This window comes from Amphiura filiformis, chromosome 13 (genome assembly GCF_039555335.1).
Source record: "Amphiura filiformis chromosome 13, Afil_fr2py, whole genome shotgun sequence".
NCBI classification, from domain to species: Eukaryota; Metazoa; Echinodermata; class Ophiuroidea; order Amphilepidida; family Amphiuridae; genus Amphiura; species Amphiura filiformis.
In genome coordinates this window covers 35,579,548-35,588,326 of record NC_092640.1, presented here as the reverse complement: position 1 = coordinate 35,588,326, position 8,779 = coordinate 35,579,548, and the positions used below count along the sequence as shown (strand labels likewise).

Here is an 8,779-nt window from a genome sequence, read left to right as displayed (position 1 = left end):
ACGCTTAAAATACGCTCTCGTCAAAGGTTTACTGCAAAATATTATAGTGACAGTGATTATTATATAGGAAGGGTAGGATGTGATATGCTATTAAAATGTCGTCATTGGATTAACACGTAAATCTTGCTTTGATGTGCATCATTGGAGTTTAAATTATAATGGTATTTTTCAAGGCATATATACATATACTTACATTGTTCACCTTGGCAAAGTTCTTTACCTCTATCCTAACCATGATCCTATCACTCTCTTGCTCGTAAGGAATTTCCTATATAAAGAGGCAAATTTAAGGGTAAAATAATAAGCAAGTCTTGTTGTAAAAGCATAATATTATTCACTAAATACGTCAATTGAATTTTCTCATCAACCTCATGCACAAATATATATACCTTATGTTACACCTAAAATATAAAGTAGCTACCTCAGTACACAATTCATCTTCAAAGGAGTCTTCTGTTCGTTCGATAGCGTTCTTTCTATTCCCTATATACATCATTTCATCCTCATCTGCTACTGATAAACTCGAAAATGCACTGTTGACGTACTCTAGAGAGAAAATCAAGAATATGTTATGTTCTTTTACCTTCCATTTATAGCATTGTTATGTTTCAGTTACCGTGTCACATTATTAGTTTCTTTGGATCTTTAGGTATTATAAATTCACTTTTGAAAATTCAATTTACGTACTGTTGCTCTGCTGTAACTCCAAGTGTCATGAAAAATCAGCACTTACAGTTCTTTCTGTGGTTTACATGAGAAAAGGTTTTTTTGCGTCCATAGCCCCAGCAAACGAACGCTGGTAGCACCCCTCGTTGGAATATGGTAAGCGTTAAACCTTTTAAGTGCCAATTTGTGCGCGCTTCGCAGGAATTAATTCCACTTTTACACCAAATTTCACCAGTTTAGCTTCAATATGTCAAAATGTTTTGCGCACTTCGCGCGCATTTGTATCATAAACTTATTCTGGCGCCAAAAGGTGACACTATATTTCAAGAAACTTTTTCCAACTCCATCCCAATGTCAAAAAGAAATCTACGCCATTGAGTGTGTCCCGAAAATATGGGACACTTTGTCTTGAGGACCAACCCTTTAAAAGAACCAACTGACCACCACGCAGAAGAATTTCAACAAAAATCTATTTAAAAAAATTCAATTGGATTATGCATCCCAAAACCCAAAACCTGTAAGAAATATACAAATGCAACATTATTATTAACAACAATAGCTCTCTATTTCAGTATATTAACGCACTTCATGCTTATTGTGCATAAGGAATGTCTTTAAAAAATATACATGTATATACCTTCGTATAAGGTGGAAAATGACTATAATGCGTCGTAGGTAGCCCATGCAGCAAACACAAAAACGTTTTAAAAACGTTTTTAATAAGTTATATTTTGGCTTTTGATTTACATAAAAGCGTTTTGATAACATTAAAATGTCGGGTTATGTAAAGGTCATGAAAACGTTTTAAAACCTTTTGTATGAAAACACACTGCAACAATATTTTTAAAATGTTTTCAAAAATGTTATTGTAAACTATTTTTGCAAACTTGTTTTTGCCAAATATTTTGTCAACACTTAAATAACATTATGTTAAAATATTTGCACACAGCAAACACAGAAATGTTCTTAAAATATTTTAGTCAAAACCTTTTAATAACATTTAAATATCGGGTTATATAAAGGTCATGAAAACGTTTTTAAAACGTTATTGCAAATATTTTGGGCAAACATTTTTAGCAAAATATTTTTTCAACCCCAAAATAACATTATGTTTAGAATGTTTTGTATCAAGTTTTCAAAAATGTTTTTGGAATGTTATTAAAACGTTTTTATACCCTTTATATAACCCGACATTTAAATGTTTTCTGTAAAACATTTTTGTTTGCTGAGCAGTAGATCATCAAAAAATTCTTTTTAATGTTATGAAAACGTTTTATAACCTTAATATACCCTTTATATAACCCGACATTTAAACATTTTCTGACAACCTTTTATAACCTTTTGCGAATGAGGTCGAAAACGTTTTGTGTTTGCTGGGTAGCTTTGCTTACCAAATAACTCATCAATAATGTCCTATCAGAAGTTGTTTTGCCTAATAAAGTCTTGAAGTTATTGTCATGTTTTCATTACGTGGCTAATAGTATAACATGATCTGGACATTAGTTATAGAATTAATTATAGAATTTTTCTCTCCCAAGATATGGAACGCATTTGCAAATTGGATTTTGAGGTTAGGTAATTTAATTGGTAACGTTTCAGCTAATGTAATGGCAAGTTTGATTTTGATCAAATTCGCCTATGTTGTGTCCAAGACATAGGGTGAGTAAAAAAAGTGCAATAGAGCAAAGAATCGATTATTATTCAAGAACAAGGTTGAACTTTTTTGGTTTTAAAACGTGAAATAAATGATACATCCATTAATGACCTTGGATTAAAACATGAAGGAATTAGCATTCTGTTTTGTAACACACTTTTCAGCGATACCCAACTTTAACGTTTGTCCACGAGGCATCTAAAATTTGAATGTCAACACCCTTTATTTACGGTATTTCTTGCAATTTGACTGGAAATCACTGACACGGACTGGCATGTTGTGGCGGGATATACAAACAATACTACAATACACGCAGTCAGTGCACGTTCTTCAAGACCGTCCTATACAAAGCACGTATTCATCAGAAAGTACAGGTGAGATCGTTTTAATTTTTCTCTCTCTATACCAATCCATGTTATTTACAATACCAATCGTCTACCAATCCATGTTAAGATACACCGAATGGCTCAACCAACTCTTGGAGTATTATAGTCTTCTAAAAAGCACGTTTGAGGTAGGATCGTTTGTAATTTTGTATAGCAGTTCCAAATACATCATGGGAAGGACTACAAATGTACTACACTGTGTTGTGTTATACTCACTGGGCATAATAGCCTTTGGTTGTCATCTACCCAAGATACTACGTACCATAGTTGTTTGAACATAGGCCTACAATCATGGCATCACTAACAAACAATGAACAGAAATCACAGTAACTTGAACATGTATGGATGTCAACAACAAATAAACGAAAACTGTACTCTTTTGTACTTGTACAACAAATTAATTTGTAGTACTAAGAACCATGTAAAAGTTACCAATGTGGTATCAACGCAGAACTCGTTTTTCAATACTATACCCGGCCCTCTTTACAACATATATAGATCAGAGTATAAAATTTTTTCCTCATATGAGTAAACAAATATACTTCTATAGCTTCTAATCTAGAGCGATTCCAACATTCCCTGATCAATAGTCTTTCCACACTGTGTCCAAGTTTCATCAATCAAAGGCCAAGTCTTGGTATTCTATCCATGATGGCACAGGGGTTGCTACACTTCAGGTTGATGGCAAAGAAATGGTGATTGGGAAAGAAAAGGCAAATGCTCTTAGTAACCAGTATTGTAGTGTATTTACCACAGAAAATCTACCAACAGTAGCAGGTAACCCTATACCTACCATAGATGTTCTTAGAGTAGATACCGAGGGAGTTGAAAAACTGCTTAGTAATATTAATCAAAAGAAAGCAAGTGGCCCTGATGGTGTTCCGTCTGCGATCTTGAAAGAGTTAAGTAAAGAACTTGCACCAACGCTGAGTCACATTTTTCAACAATCGCTTGATACAGGTGATGTACCTGCCGACTGGCTCATTAGCAAATATAACAGCTATTTTTAAGAAAGGTGACAAGAGTATCCCTGTCAACTATAGACCTGTGTCGTTGACATCAGTATCTTGTAAATTATTCGAGCACATTCTATTTTCTCATATTATGTCACACCTGGAGAAATTCCAAATATTATCCACTTTCCAGCATGGATTCAGAGCACAACACTCTTGTGAGTCACAACTTGTCATCACTGTGGACGATATGGCTAGAAATCTTGACAACAAACTTCAAACTGATATATTAATATATGAATAGTAATTATTTCTTTAAAAGAAATCACAGTCCGGATAATATAGAACATTTGAAACAAAAACTTTCTTCTGTAAACTGGAATGAAGAGCTAGATAACAATGATGCTAACGATTGTTACAATAAGTTTGTGAATGTTTTCACCAAAATATATGATGAATGTATACCTATGAAAAAATATAAGTGCAATAACAAAAGAGAACCAAGACTTCCCTGGATAAGCAGAGGCTTACTCAAAAGCATAAATACTAAAAATAAGTTGTATAAGAGGTATGTACAGAAACCATGTAATGAAAGGCTTAATACATTCAAGAAATACAGAAACAAATTAAACAGTTTAATACGAAAATCTAAAAGGGAGTATTACAAAAGGAAATTTGAAACAGTAAAGCATAATTTACGAAAAACTTGGAAAATAATCAATAATATCATTGGCCGTAATAAGAAAAGTAATATTCAAACTCAATTCAAAAGTACACAATTAGGTCATGTGATCTCAGATCCTCAAATGATTTCCGACGAATTTAATGACTTTTTTACAAGCATTGAGCCAAAATTAGCATCCACAATAGTTACAGATGGGAAGAACTATTATGATTACTTGAAAACACCATCAAATAGTAGCATGTAAATGAAACCAGTTGTAAAAGAGGAAATTGTAAAGATTATACATAAGTTCAACCAAAATAAAAGTGCCGGTCATGATGATATAGGCAATTTTGTTGTCAAAAGGATAGCAAATGAAATATCAATACCTCTCACTGTAATTTTTAATATTTCCATTACTACTGGAAAAGTCCCTGATGAATTGAAGATTGCAAAAGTAATCCCTATCTACAAGAAGGATAGTCATGACGTGTTCTCCAACTATCGACCAGTCTCTGTTCTTCCATGTTTTTCAAAGATTCTTGAAAGACTAGTGTTCAACAGATGCATGAATTACATTAATAAATACAATATTTTAAATGCAAAACAATTTGGTTTTAGGTATAATCATTCTATGTATATGGCAATTTTGAAATTAGTTGATAAAATCAGTACTTCAGTTGAAAATAATGAAACTAAAGCAGGAATATTTTTAGATTTGTCTAAAGCCTTCGACACAATTGATCACAGCATTTTGTTTATACAAGTTAGAGTATTATGGGTTCAGGGGAAATGTATTAAATTGGTTTACAGATTATTTGTATAATAGGAAACAATATGTATATTACAATTCATGTAAATCCAGCTATATGAGCATTTCGTGTGGTGTACCTCATGGGTCGATTTTAGGCCCATTACTATTCATACTGTATGTTAATGATATTGTAAATACTACCTCTGTTCTAGAATTTGTTTTGTTTGCAGACGACACTACTATTACCTATTCACACCCAGATATTATATCTAAATTTAATCTCATTAACAAGGAACTAGAAGAGGTCAATAATTGGTCGGTCCTCCATGTAATACACACGAAATATTACACATTATACAGGTAAATATACCTGAATATAAAGGTAAATATAACTGTGTTTATATACGTATTATGCCTATTCAAAACATTTCTTTATATAATATAATATTATATATTATAAGACAATATAGCAAGGGGTTTTGTGGCATTCGGGGCACGCTCGTAGAATATGTTTATATACGTATTATGCCTATTCCAAACATTTCTTTATATAATATAATATTATATATTATAAGACAATATGGCAAGGGGTTTTGTGGCATTCGGGGCACGCTCGTCGAATATGTTTACATACGTATTATGCCTATTCCAAACATTTCATTATATAATATAATACTATATATTATAAGACAATATGGCAAGGGGTTTTGTGGCATTCGGGGCACGCTCGTCGAATATGTTTATCATGAACGTCACATTATGCCATATTGTCTTATAATATATAATATTACACAACACAAATACACTGTTTGATTAAGCTAACAAAAGTCTTTAATTGAAAGCACGTTATGATTGGTACAATATATGACAACAAATACTCATACACAATAATCAAATATGACCACTCTTTAACTATTTAGTACTTAGCCAGCATTCTTCTTGGTGATCATAAAGAGTTCTTGCAATGTTCTGGACGACTGATGTAATATATATCCTTATTCGCTTGTCCTGCGAAAATCAGCGAAGTCCATTGTACACTTGCACTTATAAATCCTTGCGTATAAAATCCTCATACGAAAATGGTGATCTCCCAAGTACTAAACTCCTTGCGTCGTTCTCCAAACACGTTTATAACTCCTTGCGCAGTTCTCCAAATACTAAACTCTTTGCGCCGTTCTCCAATACTAAACTCCTTGCGCAGTTCTCCAAATCTCTTTACTCCTTGTGCTGCTTTCTCCAAAATTGGTGCTATTTCCACCTTCCACACAATATCTTCAGGAAGCAGGACTGCGATGCAGTTTTCCCCACTTATTTTGACAGTTGCATAGAAATAAAAACACCAGAAGAATATATTCCTTTCTTGGAAGAAGTACGTTCTTTGACGTAGTCTAGATCTTCTCCGACAACACTGGCAAATAGTAGTACTTTGGCTACATAAAATATTTCTTGTTTGCAATTTCCTTTCTTTGAAGGAATTGGACTGTAAGCATATTAGCTATCTAGCCCAGATCAACACTATCAACTGTGAATAATTGTGATTCCATTTTCTTATATACCAAGCAGGGGGAAATCCCAAATATTAATAGTCAAATGTCATCTTGGAAATTCCCAAGCCTTAATTATAACATTAACCTTTCACATGACATCATTTCCTGAGGGAAATCCTGTGATATCATCTTCACTTTACAACCTCAGGGGGGGGTTCCAAATATTCCAACTTAGATATGATTCAACTTGTTTTGCTCAATTTCAGAGGGGAATTCCCCTACACCGCCATCACTCGTGTCACTTTGTAAACACAGCCAAATCCTCAAATTAAATTACTCAGGGCACATCACAACCTTTACTTATCGTCGTAAAAGGATAGTTGCGATTCACTTATTTTTTCACAACAGGTGACTATTGGACGTGGCATCTATCAAAGTTCAACCTGGTTCTCACGTAAATATAGATTATTTGCTCTATTGCACTTTTTATGACTCACCCTGTATAACATAAATATCTAAAGCATTGGGCTGCAGGTAATGTTCTTTGAAGGTTATGATGCACAACACAAAGTGTTACATTTTGTTTTTGGGACAAACTGTATACAGTTTACAAAAAAGCTTCAATATAATGATTTTGATTACCAGCTTTCGTTCGTGATTGCATTGATCGTCTTGTTGGGACCGCTGTTGTAGCCACTTGACTGGATCCATATGCTCGGGCAGGCGATTGCCGAAAACAGTTCTGCGTCTCATCCATATAATGATTTGGATAACCAGCTCGTGTTAATTTTGAGAACTTCTTTCTTCTTGTTGGGACCGCCGTTGTAGCCACTTGACCTGACCCAGATGCTCGGGCAGGCCATTGTTGGAGAAGGTTCTGCATCTCATCTTCAAATGCCTATGAGTGACACAACGAATGATATTGATACATTTTGATATCAAGTAATAAATAATCGATCAGCTACTTTATCAGGAGCAGCTAGGGCTATGCTTGAACCACCTGATTTTATTTTTGAGCAGTGACAACCTACACCCAAAAAGTTTAACATAAAGAGTACAACAACACAAACCTGAATTGTAAGTTGATCTTGATGGTACACAACAAAGCGAATGTGAGCGAGTGACCCTCTCGGGTTTTGTCGAGAGAATTTGATGGCTTCATCATACATGATATGTGCTGTTACATTGTGTGGGAAACCGAAGTTCCCCGTACCAAGTGCTGGGATGGCTATAGATCGACAGCCTTTTGGTCACCTCCTGAAGTATTTTCTGTAGAAGGGATCTTAGAATCTGAAAGGAAAGACAAGCAAGGATTGTGTATTCTTAGTCAGTGGGAGTGGTCTATTACGTATACACATAATCTGATTGGACAATCGCATGATTTTGGGTGTCGTCTATCAGCCCGTAGATGACCCCACGTCATCATGAGTGTTGATATCGCGTAATAGAGGGGCACGTATGTATCGCGTTGTATGCGTAGACGCAGTGCGGAATATTCGCACGCACTAGCAGTACGCACAACAAAAGGTGTGAAGTTGTAACAAGTTTCATTCATTTTAGAAAAAGGGGAGGGTAACTTAATATTTGCTTCAAAAAATAGTTTACAGTTATTATGATAATATTTTAATTTTGACTATCCTCTACCTATGATAGACGAGAGGCAGGTCCAATATTTTTATCGCCGGCTTCCACTATTGGACCTGCCTGTCGTTTATCACACGGTAGAGGATAGTCAAAATTAAAATTCCTATCGTTTATTCCCTAATTCAATTATTAAAATTATAATTAAAACCGAAACGTCAATACCTTTACTTTTAATGTTTCACAGTATATCTAACTTTACCAATAAATAGTTTAAATCTCACAATTTTCGTTACGATTGATACTCAATGACATAAGATAGGGGACAAAATAATAATCATCTTAAGAACATATACCGTCTCTGAAGTTGATCCACGGTATCTCTCACACACAGTATGAAAGACATTTTGGCACCTGAGGTTGCCTGGTCCTGTCTCAATGCAGTCTCCCACCGCCACGTAGGTGGCTCCCATTTGTCGCAACACCTGGGTGCAGTTGTATTGAAGGTCTGGTCCACCAGCAGTTGATATTGCTTTGGAGATGCCGCCTGAGTTGAGATTCATACTCCTTCCAGTGCTATTGACGATGATATCCACCTACAACGAATATTGTAAACATGCGCTTTTTAAACTCG

At 34.7% G+C, this 8,779-nt stretch overlaps 1 long non-coding RNA gene across 1 annotated transcript; it reads right to left on the bottom strand.

Annotated features, from left to right (window-relative positions):
• Nucleotides 1–484: 484 nt before the first annotated feature.
• Nucleotides 485–8,589, bottom strand: LOC140167267 (uncharacterized). Its single transcript, XR_011861017.1, has 4 exons — nt 8,502–8,589; nt 7,635–7,854; nt 7,207–7,462; nt 485–546 (listed from the first exon to the last, which is right to left on the bottom strand). It is a non-coding gene; the product is annotated as an uncharacterized lncRNA (long non-coding RNA).
• Nucleotides 8,590–8,779: the final 190 nt, after the last annotated feature.